Source organism: Heterodontus francisci, chromosome 13 (genome assembly GCF_036365525.1).
Source record: "Heterodontus francisci isolate sHetFra1 chromosome 13, sHetFra1.hap1, whole genome shotgun sequence".
Classification (NCBI taxonomy): domain Eukaryota; kingdom Metazoa; phylum Chordata; class Chondrichthyes; order Heterodontiformes; family Heterodontidae; genus Heterodontus; species Heterodontus francisci.
The window spans coordinates 54,768,672-54,786,366 of NC_090383.1; the positions used below are offsets into that span (position 1 = coordinate 54,768,672).

At 44.3% G+C, this 17,695-nt stretch overlaps 1 protein-coding gene and 1 long non-coding RNA gene across 4 annotated transcripts in view; one reads left to right on the forward strand and one right to left on the reverse strand.

Moving 5' to 3' along the window:
* The window catches only part of sft2d1 (SFT2 domain containing 1), a 179,438-nt gene that overhangs the window by 145,949 nt on the left and 15,794 nt on the right, over nt 1-17,695 (forward strand). The window lies entirely within an intron of this gene.
* LOC137376383 (uncharacterized) overlaps nt 1-17,695 on the reverse strand; it is a 116,448-nt gene that overhangs the window by 58,499 nt on the left and 40,254 nt on the right. The window contains exon 4 of one of the 2 annotated variants that reach the window (XR_010976207.1): nt 10,777-10,912. The exons of the other annotated variant lie outside the window; for it this stretch is intronic. This is a non-coding gene — a long non-coding RNA (uncharacterized lncRNA). Of the gene's footprint in view, nt 1-10,776; nt 10,913-17,695 lie in introns of those variants that run through there. 2 annotated transcript variants of the gene reach the window in all.

Consider the following 17,695-nt stretch of genomic DNA (forward strand, 5'->3'; position numbering starts at 1 on the left):
AGTTCTGAGGAAGCTGGAACCTGTACAGGCCATATGGGTTGCACCTGGACAGGGTCTGGACCAATACCCTTACAGAGCAATTTGTTAGTGCTATTGGGGAGGATACAAGGCAGAGCTGTGGGAACTAGAAGTTAATAGCGAGAAGAAACAAGGTGCACGGAGAGACAGATAACACTAGAGTAGGAAATAGTAAGGTGTTAGGTGGGGTCAGAGTAAGAGGGAATGAAGTAAGGTCTAAATTAAGTTTACTGTGCGTGTATGTGAATGCGTGGAGTGTGGTATGTAAGGTTGGTGAGCTGCAGTCTTAGATAGCCACGTGGAAATGTGATGTCGTGACAACAGAGACCCGGCTCAAAAAAGGGCAGGACTGGGTACTAAATATTTCTGGATTCAAGGTGTTCAGGAAAGATAGGAAAGGAAAGAAAGAAGGTGGGGTGTCAGTACTGTTAAGGAGAACATTTAGGAGACGGTGATCATGGTATCATAAGGTTTAAGTTAGCTATTGAAAAGGACAAGGAGCAATCCAGAGAAAAAGTAATTAATTGGGGGAGGGCCAACTTCAGTAGGGTGAGAACAAATCTGGGCCTGGTAAATTGGAATCATAGATTGGCCAGCAAAACTGTAACGGAACAATGCACTGCCTTCAAAGAGAAGATCATTTGGGTACAGTCAAGGTACATTCCCATGAAGGGGAAAGGTAGGACAAATGAATTCAGAGTTCCCTGGATGATGACACTGATATAGAGCAAGAAAAAGGGTGCATATCACAGATGTCAGTCAGGTGGTTAATACAATTGAGAACCAGGCTGAATGTAGAAAGTTCAGAGGGGAAGTGAAAAAAGAAATGTGAAACAGAGAGAGTATGAGGAAGAGACTGGCGGCTAACATAAAAAGGAATCCAAAAGTCTTCTATAGGCTTACATTTAGTAAAAGGGTGGTAAAAGGAGGAGTGGGGCCAATTAGGGACCAAAATGGGATTTATACATGAAGGCAGGGGACATAGCTGAGATACTAAATGAGTACTTTGCCTCTGTCTTTCCAAAGGAAGAAGATGCTCCCCAAGTCATAGTGAAAAGGAGGTAGTTGAGACACTGGATAGGTTAGAAATGGATAAGCGAGGAGGTATTGGATAGGCTGGCTGTGATTAAAGTTGATAAGTCACCAGAACCGGATGAGATGCATCCAAGGATAATGCGGGAAGTAAGGGTGGGAATTGTAGGCACTGACCATAATCTTCCAATCCTCCTTAGATTTGGGGTCTGATGCCAGAGGACTGGCGAATTGCAAATGTTACACCTTTGTTCAAAAAAGGAGCTTAATGATAAGCCAAGCAACTACAGGCCAATCAGTTTAACCTCGCTAGTGGGAAAGCTTTAAGAAACGATAATTTGGAACAAAATTAACTGTCACTTGAACAAGTGTAGATTAATTAAAGGAAATCCAGTATAGTTTTGTTAAGGGAAAATCGTGTTTAACTAACTTGCTTGAGTTTTTTGATGAGGTAACTGAAAGGGTTGATGAGGGTAATGCGATTGTTGTGGTGTACATGGAATTCCAAAGGCATTTGATGAAGTGCCACATAACAGGCTTGCCAGCAAAGTTAAAGCCCTTGGAATAAAAGGAACTGTGGCAGCATGCATGCTAATTTGGTTGACTGGCAGGAACCAGCTTAGTGGCGAGCGGTTGTTTTTTGGACCGGAGGAAGATATATTGTGGGGTTCCCCAAGGTTCGGTGTTAGGACCACTGATTTTCTTCATCTATATTAATGACCTAGATTTGGTGTACAGGTCACAATTTCAAAATTTGCAGATGACACGAAGCTCAGAAGTATTGTGAACTGTAAGGAGGAAAGCGATAAACTTCAAGGGAACATAGACAGGCCGGTGGAATGGGCAGACATGTCGCAGACAAAACTTAAAGCAGAGTAGTGTGAAGTGATTTTTAGTCGGAAGAATGAGGAGAGGCAATATAAGATAAAGACTACAATTCTAAAGGGGGTGCTGGAGCAGAGGGACCTGGGGGTTGCGGTAGACTCCTCGTGTGAGTATGTCCAAGCTGTAAATGATTTAATCATCTTCTCTGGGTCCTCTCATGACTGAAGAGTCCGACATAGGATCGGCCCGGACATCCACAGAACTGGCAGTTCAGGTTGTCATTGTTGGTGCTTGAGGAAACGTCTGCACCTGCGCCATCTCTGGCCTTCCTCTGGGCACAACAGATGTCACATGCAGAACCAAATTTCAGTGCTTGTCTGTATGTGGGCAGGTCGGCTACAGTGTTTTCTCGAGAGAGGTCGTCTGCAATGCAGAAGTTTGTAAGGCTCTTTTTTTAGGGTGTCCTTATATCGTTTGTACTGACCATCTTGATGTTGTTTGCCCCAAGACTGTTCCGCATAGAAGATCTGCTTGGAGATTCTGTAAGCATCCATGTGGGAGACATGGCTTGCTCATCTAAGTTGAATTTTGTGGAGGGTAGTCTCCATGCTGTTGAGTCCAGCACAATGGAGGACCTTGTATGTGATTTTGACCTGCCATCGAATTCTCATGATGGACCTCAGGTGGCTTTGGTGGAAACATTCCAGAGATTTAATATGGCATCTACAACAGACCCAGGATTCTGCACCATACAACAGAGTGGTACAGACAATGGCCTGGTAGAGTTAGTCTTCAGCTTAATGCCATGGTGCTTCCAGAAGCAATCATGGAGTTGGCCGTAGGCAGAACTTGCTTTCTGGATATGTGCATGGATATCTTCATTAATAGTTTGCTTCACAAACCACTGACCACCTCCAGGCGCGTATCCATTGTCTCTCGAGATAAGGAGGCCCAAAAGAAAGAAAAAAGAAAAGTGGCATCCCTAGGAGCACACTACCAAGGTATGAGAATTTTTCTACAGCCTTGAGACTGGTGCCATCAATGGTTATGTCTGGTGCTTCATCGCGTGTGCCTGGTTCTGGCTGAGTCATAACCTTGGTTTTGGAGACACTGATTTGGAGACCAAGGTTTTTGGCAACACTCTGAATGTCTTCCTTGAGGGCAGCTAGGGCACAGTCATCTACATAGAGAAGCTCTCTGATTACTGCCTCTGTGACTTTGGTGGAGGCACACAGTATGGGGAGATTGAAGAGCTTCCCTGAAAGGAACCTAATGTTGATGCTTGCAAGCATGTCTCTGGTGGCTTCCTTAAGCATTGCAGTAAAGAGATTGAAGAGTTGGGGAGCCACGATGCATTCTTGCTTTATGCCGCTGGTTACCGCAAAGCCATTGGACATCTCACCACAGGCACAAACACATGTAACTGTGCCATCATGCAGTAGGTGGAGGATTTTGACAAACATTTAGACATCCTAGCTTGGAGAGCAAGTGCCATAGACCGGGTCGACACTCACTGTCAAAAGCTTTAATTAGGCCTATGAACAGCATGTATAGATCCTGATGTTGCTGTCTGTACTTTTCTCATAGTTGTCTTGCTACAAACACCATATCGGCTGTCCTGTGGTTAGCCCTAAAACCACACTGTGATTCTGGTAGGGCATCATCTGTGAGTTTGTCTAGGAGACAGTTTAAGAGGACCCTTGTGGAGATCTTTCCTGCAATTGAGAGAAGACTTATTCCTTACTGGGTGCCACATATCTTTTTGGATCCTTTCCACTTCCAGATGCTGACGATGTTGGCATCCTTACGGTCCTGTGGAACTTTGTTCTGATCCCAGATACTCTTGAAGACAGGTATCAGTTTATTAACAAGCTCTGTACTATTACACTTCCAATCTCTGCTGGAATGCCATCTGGGCCAGGGGCTTTGCCGTGTTTGATTGATTTGATTGCCTTTGCCACCTCTTCATTGGAAGGAGAAAGAGACAGGCTTTCTTTCTCAGGCAATTGCTCAATTTGATGCAGAGAATTTGCTGAGATGTGACAGTCTCTGTTGAGGAGCTTGGCGAAGTGCTCACACCACCTTTCAATTACAGCTGCCTTATCAGCGATTTGTTCATTTCCATTAGCTGTTGGGATAAGAGCAAAGGTTGTGGTGGGTGGGCCATATACAGTCTTCAGCACATTGTAAAAACACAGATCATGCCTCTCAGCTAGATGTTGCAGCTTTTGTGCTCCACCAGTCGTTATACATTTCTCTTAAAGCACACTGGAGCTTGTGCTTAGCATTTTTATAGGCTTGATGCTTGGTTGTTGACTCTGGGGCTACTAGAAGACTTGCATGTGTGAGCTGCTTCTGTTTGATGAAAACATCTCTTATCTTCTCATTCTCATCAAACCAGACTTGGTGCTTGCGCTTGCAGTATCCCAGGACGTCTACTGCAGTCTTGAAGATCTGATCATGGAGCTGTTTCTATTCATCTTCTATGTCATTTGGGGGAGGAAGATCAAACTGCAGAGTAGTGTCAAGTTGTGTAGCAAGATCTAAAGCAATAGTAGGGTTCTTGAGGAGTTTGACATCTAGCTTTGTTTTTTTTGGCTGGATCTTTATACTCAGCTTAGTGCAGATCAGGCAGTGGTCTGTCCAACAGTCAGCTCCTCACGCATGAGTTATCTTGACATCAGCCTTTTCCTTCTGTCTGACAAGCACATAGTCAAGGAGATGCCAGTGCTTAGATCGGAGCATTGCCAGATTGTCTTGTACTTTCTTGTCAGGCTAAGCATGGTATTGGTTATGGCAAAGGCATGCTTCACACAATGAAGGTAGGAGAGTTCCATTTGAGTTTTCCTTTCCAACACCATGTTGACTGAGGATGCCTGCCCATGTGATGTGGTCAGGTCTGACTCTGGCATTGAAATCTCCCATAAGTTTAATTTTGTCATCTTTAGGGATTGATCATAGGAGATGGTCCAATCATCATAAAACCTCTCCTTTACATCATCGTTGATAGTCATTGTAGGAGCATATGCACTTATCAGTGTTGCTTGTCTCCCATGTTGTTACAGGGGAAGGTGTAGGCTCATGCATTTATAGATGCCTTTGTGAAGGTTTTCCAGATCCTTTGTAATCTCTGTCCTGGTGGTGAAACCCCAACCCCTGCATCTCTACGTTCTGTAGGAGGTAGACTGCTCCAAAGGAAAGTGATCCTGCTTCTGTTTCTTCAAGCTGGCCTTCTCCTGCTAGTCTTGTCTTGCTAAGGGCAGTTATGTCTACACCATACCATCTGCGTTACTTGGCGACTAGAGCTGAGCAGCGATCAGGTCTACTGGTTTAATGATCAAGTAGGGTGCGAACATTCCAACATGTCACTGTCGTGGTTGTTGATTTTGTATTTGTCTTTGCTTTCTTCTGTAGTTTCTTGCCGTTAGTTTGAGTCTTACCCAGGCGTGGTCTGCTGGGCCGTAACATAAGAAGCAAGCTTTGTTTAGGCCTCCTTTTATCGGCCCCTCCAGTGAAAACTGACCAGCTATACATCCCTAAATAGGGCAGCTGGGTTGTCACATAGTGCTGCCTGGCGCTGCTGCTGCTTCCGGTTATATCTAGCAACCAACCGCCACCTAAGGACTGCCTATGTGGAGGTTGAGAACTACAACTTCCGGTGTGACTGCACCTGCCGCTTTGCCCCTTCCCACCACAATCGGACTTCATTGTATGTCCGTAGGTCAAACTTTACAGCTAAACCTAAGCTAAGGAATTTGATTATGGTGGAGGAAGGGTGCATGATGCTGCCCCCACTCTCTTGGCTACTTTTGCATGATCCCAGACGTCTAGGTAGCTTGGCAGCTACAGTGGATGACCAGTACAGGATGTTTCTCTTCTTTCGCCCTTTGCCACAGATCATGTTGCATTACCATTGTGCCATATCCACCAAAAGTGCCAAATACTTGTTGGTGTCGACTTCAATACCACAGTGGATTTTGTTTCGCCTTTCCAACACCTGTCCCTCCACTGTGAGGTAGAGGTTATCAGGGTTCACAACGCGAAGGGGTGGATAGGACTTGAAGTGCAAGGCTGTAGATCCAGAGAGGACTTGCAATCAGGGATTAGCCTCTTTTTCACCAATGAAGCATTAGCTAGGACCTATCTAGTAAACAAGATGAGAGTCACCTTATAATCTTTGACCCCCATATGTTCACAAATCATTGAAAATGGCAGGGCAGATTGAGAAAGCGGTTAATAAAGCATACAGAATCCTGAACTTTATAAATAGGGGCATAGAGTACAAAACCAAGGAAGTTAGCTGAACCTGCCCTGGTTAGGCCTCAACTGTTGAGTATTGTGTCCAATTCTGGCAACACACTTTAGGAAGGATGGGAAGGCATTAGAGAGGGTGCAGAAAAAATTCATGAGAATGGCTCCAGGAATGAGCAACTTCAGGTTACATGGATAGATTGGAGAACTGGGGCTGTCCCCCTTGGAGAAGAGAAGATAAAGAGGAGATTTGATAGAGGTGTTCAAAATCATGAGGGGTCTGGATAGAGTAGATAGGGAGGAACTGTTCCTGTTGGCGGAAGGATCGAGAACCAGATACACCGATTTAAGGTGATTGGCAAAAGAAGCAATGGCAACATGAGGAAAATCTTCTTCAGGCAGTGCGTGGTTAGTATCTGGAATACATGGCCTTAGAGTGTAGTGGAGGCAGATTAAATTGTGGCATTCAAAAGAGTATTGGATAATCATCTGAAGCAAAAAAATGTGCAGGGCTACGAGGAAAAGAGTGGGACAAGGAGAGTTGCTCTTCCAGGGTGCCGGCACAGACACAACGGGGCAAATGGCTTCCTTCTGTGCTATAACCATTCTATGATTCTAGATGGAAGTAGGCAATCTTGGTCATGCAGCTGGTTTGTAGTCAGAAGCTAGGCCGAACCATCCTCAGCTGCCTCATCAAAGACCTTCCCTCTATCATATAGTCAGAAGTGGGGATGTTCGCTGATGATTGTACAGTGTTCAGTGCCGTTCGCAACTCCTCAGATGCTGAAGCAGTCCATGCCTGCATGCAACAAGACCTGGACAACATTCAGGCTAGGGCTGATAAGTGGCAAGTAACATTCACGCCGTACAAATGCCAGGCAATGACCATCTCAAACAAGAGAGAATCTAACCATCTCCCCTTGATGTTCAATGACATTATCATTGCTAAATCACCCACCATCGACATCCTGGGGGTTACCATTGATCAGAAACTTAACTGGACCAGCCATATAAATATTGTGGCTACAAGAGCAGGTACCTCTGGCGGGTAACTCATCTCCTGATTCTTCAAATCCTGTCCACCGTCTACAAGGCACAAGTCAGGAGGGTGATGGAATACTCTCCTGCAAAGGAGATGTTGCTTACTAAACCAGCACACAAAGGGACATTGGTATTAAATTGTTGAATTGGTGGCCAGGATTTTGTGAGGCCCCCTGAAGCAGGGTTGAAGGTGGGGGGAGCAGAGAGTATCGCAACAGGTGGTGGGGTGGGAGGGGTGTTGGCGGCAGGGCGGAATATTTTGTTTTGTGTTCCCTTTCTCTTACTCTCACTTATATATACACATAGACACATCTATCTCTTTCTGGCTTACTCGTACAATGCCTTGTAAGATTTAAAAAAAATAATTATGAGAAATATATAAACCATGCATTGTGATGAAGTTCAAAACACAAAATAATTACAGATTGGGTCAATAATTTGGCTCATTTTAGTCCATCCATCCAGATGTTATAAAACAAAAAAAGCTTTGTGGTGTTCACTTGATTGTAATCACCAACCAACTTTGTTACTACTCATTTTATTCTTTAAATTCAGCATAAAAAGCAATTTACAAGCAGAGTTCTTCATAGAGCACAATGTATGTTGGCCTGTATGCTCTTGCTATATTAGCTGAACAAAGGAGAAGATTTATACTTTTTATCATTTTTCCCTTTTCTCTCCTGTGCTTCATCTACTGCACATTGCCTTATATGGTAATTTCTTGCATAATTCTGAGTAATTTTCAGTAAATCCTTATTTGACTGTCTAGTACGCCTCAGCAAAGCTTTTATTGCTTCAACCTTGGTCAACCTGGAACACACTAGCTGGCAGCATTATTTTCACGTTGTTGCTCGGCTGACCTTTCACTCACGCACGCATGAGCAGATTCTCTCTCTTTCTCTCTCTCCATCTTGTATTTCAGCATGCCTTTTTTAAATTCTTGATACGTTACCTCTCAGCAAAGTGTTTTATGCGATTCTTTACATAATCCTGGCTTCCACTCAGTGCTCTTTACCTTTCCTTATGTTTTCTATATCCCTTATCTATTTCCTCACACAATATAATGCAGTGATCCAAAGTACCAGTGCTATTACTTATGCTATCAGCAATCCCGGCTGGAAAATCTGGCCGATGGGTATAATTCCACCTCTCATTATTCATGATTTTCCTAGTTTCTTGATTTCTTGTTCTATTTGTTTATCATCTTGCAGTATATGCATCGTACGTTTTTCTGCAGATTATGGATTTCGAGCTGAGGAATAGAGAAGGGTGTATAATGTCCAATGTGTGTGATTACTTAAATCATCTCATTCTCCAAAGGCAGTTTCAGTTGGAGATGGGTTACGTTATCATGGTGTACTGGCACCAATATTTTATCACCAATTTGTGTTTTTTCAGTTGAAAACACACAGAACTGGTGTTCCAGTATGGGGCATCTTGTTAATCCAACAGCCATAAAAGCAGCTGTAGTAGTCACTCAGTATCTTGCCTTGCCTTTTTAAGCTATATTAGTCCGTCTCTCTTTCCAGAGTCTTAGACTTAACTTGCAATTGGGTGATTCCTCATCAATTGTGAACCCACAGGCTGGAGTGGTATGTTGCGGTACCACATTGCACCTACAGATCTAAGTAGTCTCTCTTAGGATGCAGCCTTCTTTATTCTGCCATTCTTTACCAGATGATGTGGGTGTTCAACATATTGTTTACATATCACATGTATGCCGAATCTTTACTCATTCCGATAGGCTCTACTCAGTACCCTTTCCAAGGTTGACTCCCATTCTTCACTAATGAGGGTAATGCCATTACCACCAGTTTGATATCCTCGTCCCCATTCTCACCTTGGGAGGCCAAAATTGTCATTCCCATCTGGTGCAACATATTAGTCTCTATCCGCAGTTCCCTTGAACTAGTTCCTCAGTCGTTCCTCGTGAATAAACAAAGGGATTCGATTACCCTCTATGTTGTCTAGGCCCTTCTCTACCACGTTCATCACAAATGCCGCATACAGACTACACATGACACTTCTAGTAACATCTTAATTCTGGTTAGTCTCATTATTTGTCTGTATCAGCTCATTTATTTTTCCTTGGATCTTCCCCAGTTCTTGCACCAATTCTTCCATAACAAATCATGTATCCTGATGCTCCCTCAGATTATCAACCTCTTGTTGATTCATGTTTGCCAAAAATTATTTTAATTGCCTCTTCATTGCCTCATCATGTTCGTAACATACTTGCTTTATCTGTTCTGTTTATTCCTGCTAACCCTGCCGAGGCCCTCATTCCTATCCATTCTGTCAACCCTCGCTTTCTTCGCAATTTAAATTGATTCTCCTGACGTTCCCATCTTTCTCAGCCCTTTGTTCCTGTTTTTTTTCTTTTCAGTACTAACAATTCCTTTATTATCCTACTATTTTGTCTATTAATTGTGATTAACTCCCTTCACGTAATCCAATTTGTAGATTCAAGTTCATGTTTAATACAACCGGCACAATTTCATTAGGCACATCATCATATATTACATTTCATGATTGATTACTTCTAGTCCATTAATTTCTTTGCTGGACTGGATAGTTGTTTCCTTTAGGTGGTGTTTTACTTCTTTGTTTTGTTACAAGACTGCTTCTATGTTTTGTAAAATATGTTTTAAGGACTTATAGTTGAATTATGGACATTGATTCATCTGGAAGCCTGAAGAGATGCTGAACTTTGTGTTTTTTTTAAAGAAGTCACCAGAGGGTTCCTGGACTTGGCTTGTAAATAAGCCCTTACTGGAAGGCACCTGTTTTCAGATAAGATACCAGCAGGGAGCTTATTGTTTGACTTGGGGAGATGTTTACAAAGAAGTGACAGGTCAAGATTTATAAAGGTCACAAGGCTTGACTTCTGGATTGTTTTTGGTTTCACTTTGAATTGTTACAAAACTCAGTTGTTTTTTGCCTGCCAAGAAAAACCCAGCTCATCTCTGTCTTGGAATGAAACCCTGTATATCGAGTGTGTCAGTCTCCTCTTTCCTCCTGTATTTGAAGAAACCCTGCATAACGAATGGTTGGGAACTGAAACTGCATTTCTGCTGTAAGGCCTATCTGAAATCTCTGTTGCTGCATTTCTGGAAAGCCTATCCAAACTGATCTTCATCACCTGGAAAGAACTGTTCTAGGAAGATCCCAGTGACAGCCATCGATACGCAATTGGATGCCAATCTAAACAAAGGACATCTTTCTATATCTTCACTTTCTTCTTCAAGAATTAGCAAGTATTTAACCCAAGTGTTTATCCGTGTTTTTGTTTGCAATAGAGCTCTAAAACGTAAATCCCTTTATTTTTCCGATTAACCGGTATACATATGAGAGTGTGAGGGGCTAAGGTAAAAAGGGAACTTTAATATTTCAATCTCTGTGTTTCTGTTTTACTTCATTACCGGGTAAGACCTGTTTTATAATAAACTGATAATTTTGTTGTTTATTAAAGAAACCTGGTTGGTGTGTTTTATTCTGGGATAAAAAGAGTCTATGATTGACAGTATTGATAAGTGGGAAAAAATTTAAATATATGTTGTGACTTGTGGAGAAGTAGAACTAGAATAAACAGTGCAGTCCTCCCACCTTGGTCGTAACAGTTTCATAGTTATTTTTGTCTCAGCAGGAAAGATCACACCATCTGTCCCTCCTTCATTATCACAGCACATGTCTTCCCCTCCCCTTTCTGTATGTCACCAAGGTGACGTGGAGAAAAGCCTTGATTCTGAAAAAAATATGCAGAGACGTTAGGAGATTGTGCTACTTTCTTGGTTCTTCTTAGGGATTTGCTGCTCTATTGTGTGTCTTTAATTATTTTTCCCTTTGTATGTTGTCCGTTTTTCCTATTTATCTGCCTGTATGTCTTAAATTCTATTAATCGCTTGGAAAAACGAGAGTAGTTCGCTACATCAATATTAACTTTAAAGATTCTGTGAAATAATTCTGTAGTTCAGTTCAACTACAGAATATCTTTAGATCTTCATCATACTGCTCAATAGTATGTGATGGTCTCATTTCCAAAACTAGAGCCTTCCACATTTTTTTTAATTCATTTTTTTTGTGAAATCTGGTGACACTGGCAAGGCCAGCATTTATTGCCCATCCTTAATTGCCTTGAGAATGTGGTGGTGAGTGGCCACCTTGAGCAGCTGCCATCCCTGTGGTGTAGGTGCACCCACAGGACTGATGAGGGAGTTCCAGGATTTTGACCCAGTGACAGTGAAGGAACAGCAATATATTTCCAAGTCAGGATGGTGTGTGACTTGGAGGGGAACTTGCAGGTGGTGGTGTTCCTGTGTGCCTGCTGTCTTGTTCTTCTGGGTGGTAATGGTTGTGGGTTTTAAAGGTGCTTTCAAAGGTGCCTTGGTGAATTGCTGCATTACATCTTATAGATGATACACACTGCAGCCATGATGCACCGGTGGTAAAGGGAATGAATGCTTAAGGTAGTTGATGGGGTGCCAGTCAAGCAGGCTGCTTTGTCCTGGATGACATCGAGCTTCTTGAGTGTTGTTGGAGCTACATTCATCCAGAATATTACATCATACAGCTGACTTGTGTTTTGTAAATAGTGGACAGGCTTTGGGGAGTCAGGAGGTGAGTTACTTGCTGCCGAATTTCCAGCCTCTGACCTGCTCTTGAAGCCACAGTATTTATATGGTTGGTCCAATTCAGTTTCTGGTCAACAGTAACCCCCAGGATGTTGATGGTGGGGGATTCAGCAATGATAATGCATTGAATGTCAAGGGAAGGTAGTTAGATCCTTTCTTGTTGGAGATGGCTGTTACCTGGCACTTGTGTGGCAAATGCTGCTTGCCACTTATAAGCCCAGGCCTGAATATTGTCCAGGTCTTGCTGCATGCGGGCATAGACTGCTTTGTTATCTGACGACTTATAACAACCAGAATTTTGCTGTGACCACAATTTAATAGGTTAGTTAACCTCAATAATTCCAATTTAATTCAGAGCAACATTTTATTAGCTGAACACAATACAGAACAGATAAAATAATCAGAATAACACATGCTTACAAAGAAAAGAGTACATTATGTCATCTTCAGGTGCCTTTCTAAATGTTTTGTAATGCAACTGAAGAAAAGGTTAGCTTTCACAGTTAAACAAAACCTTTGTGACATTTTTACAAAAAAGAAAAATGAGGGTGGAGCCACAGCCAGTGGCACCAAAAACACTTACACCGGCTTTTTAAAGAGATCATACTCTGAAACCTTGCAGCCTTTAACAGTAGAAGACGAACAGAATCTTTCCCTTTCTCCTCCTTTATTTCATGATAAACTACTTCACCCTTTTTCTCCTTAACCAGTTTTCAATATCTGATATTTGCTACTTAACCCCTTTTGGAATAACATCCATTATAACAAAGCCACACTGGTTAACATTCTGAGCCTTATGAAATGGGCTGATGTAATCAAACTGCAAATTTCTCCCTACCCCTTAACCTTCTAAATTCCAAGGAGTACAACCATGGTTGTGTAATCTCTCCTCGTAACTCTTGGAGTCCAGGTATCATTCTGGTGAAACCACGCTTTGCTGTCTCCAGGGCCAATATATCCTTCTTAAGGTATGGTGTGCAGAACTGCTCACAGTACTCGAGGTATGGTCTAACCAAGGCTTTATATAGCTGAAGTATGACTATACTCCACCACCGGCCCCACCCCATATTCTAGTTCTCTAGATGTAAAGGTCAGCATTTCATTAGCTTTTTTTGACTATTTTCTGAACCTGTTCATGACATTTTAATGATCTGTGTACCTGGATCCCCAAGTCTCTTTGGACTTCACTGTTTCTAGCTTTTCATCATTTAAAAAGTACTCTGTTCTATCCTTTTAGGTCCAAAGTGGGTGATCTCACATTTTCCTACATTGAAATCCATTTGCCAGTTTGGCGCATTCACTTAATTGATTATATCTCTCTCTAATTTTATGCATCCATCTACACTGCTTACATTACTGCCTATCTTTGTGTCATCGCAAACTTGCAGTATGAGCACTTTGTAAACATTCAAATTGATTTAAACTAAGACCACATGTCTTCAATTTAAACTGAATAAAGCAATAGTTTTTTTTACTGTAGTCCAATTGAAACAGTTTTGAGGAATTAAAAGACACCCTAGCAACTAACTTTAAGGCTAAAACTTAACGTTTGTAAAACAAACTCTTTGGTGCCTTTCACTGTTGCACAAGTAAATTTTGGTCAAATTAAGTCCATTCAGCATTTTTAACGTAAAATGTATTTGTAAGTTTTCCCCAATTGAAATTGAAATGAATATAATCAACTATCTTTGCACTTGCATGCATTGTAGAAATATTGATCCTTGCATTTGGTTATGAGCTCAAAGTGACACAATTTATGTGGTATTTCCTGGTTGCGAGCCCAAGAAATGTTCACACGCAGTCAGAAACATTTTCCTTTTTAAAATGAAAACACTTATCCTACTTATTTCTATTAGTTACCCTATTTCTTTAACTTTGGCTGTGTATTTTTTAACTTTCTCTTTATTTCTAACCCTTTCATTATACATCAAGTGACTAATTTTCCGTCCAAGATCGAGAAATGGACATGGGGACTGTTTACAGGTCCTTATCCCGCCCCCAGGTGGGGGGAAGCAGTCACAGGCCCTGATTTTCACAGGGTCAGCCGGTTAATTGACTGAAGGGCACGGCACGTTGGGTGGCCAATTTGAGGCTGCAGGTTGGGAATGGAGGCAGGACTGAGCCAGTGCGAGCCCAATTTGAACAGATCACAGCAGCTGTTTTGCTCATTGAATTGTAACAGGAACAGCAAAGGGCTGGAACCTGGGGCAGACTAACCCTCGCTTTGCAGACGCCAACCTGTAGGTCTTCCTCAAGGTAGTGAGGGAGAGGAGGGAAGTCCTCTTTCCTAAACCAAGCAGGCATGGATCGAGGTGGCTGAGAACGACAGCAGACAGAGTGAGGTCAGGGGAAACTGGGGGCAGTGCAGGAAAAGGCTTCTTCGCTTTGGCAAGGTGAGTGAAATGCCAGACCCTCATGACAGACCTCTAGGTATTAAACCTCCAACAGACACCCCAGCTGAGGTCCTGAGGGCACATGCTGCTCCTGAACATGGGAGGAATGTGTGTCCAGGGTACCAGCTAACTCCTCAGCAAGGCTTAGATCCTTAGAACTGTTAAGGACCTTCCAGCACTGATACAGCCTCTTATGTCAGTGAGTGTGCCTTATCTCGCTCCCTTTTGTCCTTGCAGGAGAAACAGGCACATAGTGCCTGCAAAAGGGCACAGACCAGAGGAGGGGTTCCAATCCTACACATCGTCACTGTCATGGAGCAAGGAGCAATGGAGATTGCCAGGATGGCTGACCAAGTCGAAAAGGCGAGATGGGCATCCCTAATGGAGAGGGTGACTAGAGACTGCAGTGCATAGATGAAGGGGCTGCAATGCTTTCCAGTCCATCCTACATTATGCTAAAGATTCAGCTGCATTGCCTAGCCTCAGCACTGCAGAGGCTTCTACTCTTCGAGGCTTCTTATAATTTCTTCTTGCGTCTCCCACAGGTCCAGATGTCGAAGGGGTTGAAGAGATTCCCTTCTCCCCACTGGGCCAAACACTGCCAGTGGAGACATCAGAGTAATCACCATCACACATTACAAGTGCACCCTCCACCAGCTCAGATACAGTCACTTTGTTGGGTCCTCGCGCATGCATAGACAGGGTGGCATAGGGTGATGAGCACATCACAAGAGGAGATGTCGGAGGCAGAAGCAGCTTTGGGCAGTTCCCCCTCTAAGTATGGAGAACAAATGCAACCATGCTCACTAAGCACAAATGCAGGGCCTCAGGAGTCACAAGAAAGGAGGCTCTACTTAGATCAGCAGCAACAGATGACCTCCCACATGTCAGAGTTCCCTGAGGCAGTGTGAGGTTGTGGGCTGAGAATGAAAGAGTCCATTCAACTTATGTGCACCATTATGGTTCAGGATTTTGAGCACATAAGCTCCTCCATTGAAAGGGTAGCCAACCTCCTGGAGAGCCGAATGTGGCAGCACACAGAATTCATGCCGGAACTGTACACTGATGTTCACAGAATGCATGCAACACTGTAGCATGTGCCATTCAGTGTCGCTGGTGGTGCAGAGATGTTTGGAGTGGATGCAGTTGTGCCCCAGCTGGTGGTCCACTCCAGCCATCTGGAGCGCCAGCCAAGGACTGAGGCAGTCACTAAGGAGAATGAGGGTGCCACCCTCACAGGGAGCCATCATCGAAATTGGCCTCCTTGGTCCCTCTGACAGAGGGGCCATCTATGTAGCCGAACTTTGTGATGGAGGCTGCCCCTGCAATAATTCTGGCATAGCACAGCACCTCTACAGTGAGGACGACCGCCACAGTTCATCTCAGCTGCAAGGAGGGAGAAGTGAGCAGCTGCCTCCACCTCATCCAAGGCCACAAGGGGAGCACCATGTGGAAGTGGCTGAGAGCAGAGGCAAAGCACTAAGTGGGTCACTGAGGCTTTTTTTGCCACCTGTAACTGTGTACTTCTCCTATTTTTCAATACCATGTAAATACTAACACATGAAGTCAGATGTGTGAGCTTCCATTTATTAATGGCAGGACAAAAAACAGGGATGAAGTGTTGAAGGGAGCATGGGGCCTTGAACAGGGAGAGTGAAACCTCTGTACAGACGTGCACCCTTCATTGGCAGTAAAAGTGGATATTTTCCAGGCTGCGTCTTCAATGGAAATGTTCTCTCAGGCAGCTCAAAGTGAGCTCCAGACCATGCCGTCCTTCTAGGTCATGCCAGGATCAGATGATCCCTGACCTTGATAGCATCCTGAAGAGACCCTCAAGACTTGCAGTGGCCCAGGCCACCTCCCTGTGCAGCTGGGGCACCTCTATATTCTGCATCTTCCTCCTCCTCTCCCTCTCCCTCCTCCTCTCCCTCCTCTTCCTCCTTCTTGGCTACGTCCTGCTGCTGCTCCTCTTCCTCCAGTGAGCTGTCTCAATCAAACACATCACCATCTTCAAGGTCCATTCCTCTGTGGAAGACCATGTTACGGGACAGCATAGTAGACCACCACAATGCACAAGACTCTAGTAGGAGTGTACTGCAGGGCACCACCTGACCAGTCCAGGCATTGGAACCACATCTTTAGGGGCCCAATGGCCTGCTCAGTGGTGGTCTTTGTGAGCAGATGGCTTTGGTTGTAGTGCCTCTATGCCTCTGTCTCGAGGTCATGTAAAGGGATGAGTAGCCATCTCTTCAAGAGATATCCCTTGTCTCCTAGAATCCATGCATGTAGTTTGGAGCGGGGGGGTGGAGAGTGGAATGAAGAGTGGCAGCACCCTGGACTACCAGAGGATGAAAGAGTCATGGCAGCTGCCAGGAAAGTGAGCACACACGTACAAGGAAGTTCTTGGGGTCGCAGACCAGTTGAATGTTGAGCGGGTGGGTGTCCTTCCTGTTGATGAATCTCACTGGTTGATCACTGGGTGCCTTGTTGGTCACATGGGAGCAATCAATGCCGCCCTGCACCTGGGGGAATCCAGCGATGGCAGCAAAATGCACTGCCTGTGAGGCCTATCTATATGGAATTGAATGTACTTCTCAGCTCTAGCAAAAAGGGCATAATGGGCCTTCAAAATGCAGTGGTATGCAGCAGTTTGTGCGACACCACTGAGATCCGCTGCTGATCCTTGCAAAGAGCCAGAGGTGAAGAACTTCAAGCCATAGTAATTTTGACAGCTACTGGCAGGGCATGACGAGCAGTGCTGCGAGGTTTGAGGTGATCCACAACGAGGGCACAAATCTCTGTGACCATCCACATGGATAGATGCAGTCTCCTGCGGCACTGGTTCTCCAACATGTCCAGGTAGCTCCATCTTTGGTGGTATAGCCCATGCTGAGGGTCTGGCTGCCATCGCCTTCCAGACCTTTGTGCCTCTCCACTGCCCTCATCATGCCCAGGGCTCTGCGCTTTCAGTGGAGATGTTGATCCTGATAGGCCTGAACCTGAAATCTGAGAGTTGTCCTCCCATTGTCAGCTTCTGCCTTCCTTGCACTCACGTGGACTCCCAGATGTGTCTGGAAGCCTTGCTCCAGGAGAGTCACAACTCCCTGCACTGTCCAAGCGCGTAATGACCCCTCTCCCCGCAACCTCTGCAGACCCGATGACACCTGTCTACCAATGACTGAGTGCCCCTCTCAGCCGTTCTCCCTTTATGAGCCCACCTAATTCCTTGGGGTGGCCATGACTAGCTCCCGCTGTGTTGCCACCTCCATGCACCTGGTCTGTCCCTGACCAACACAAAAACACAAGAAATAGGAGCAGAAGTAGACCATATGGCCCATCAAGACTACTCCGCCATTCAGTACGATCATGGCTGATCTTGGGCTTCAATTCCACTTTCAAGCCCGCTCCCCATATCCCTTGATTCCCTGCAAGACCAAAAATCTATCTATGGCAACCTTAAATGTATTCAATGATGGAGCATCCACAACCCTCTGGGGTAGAGCA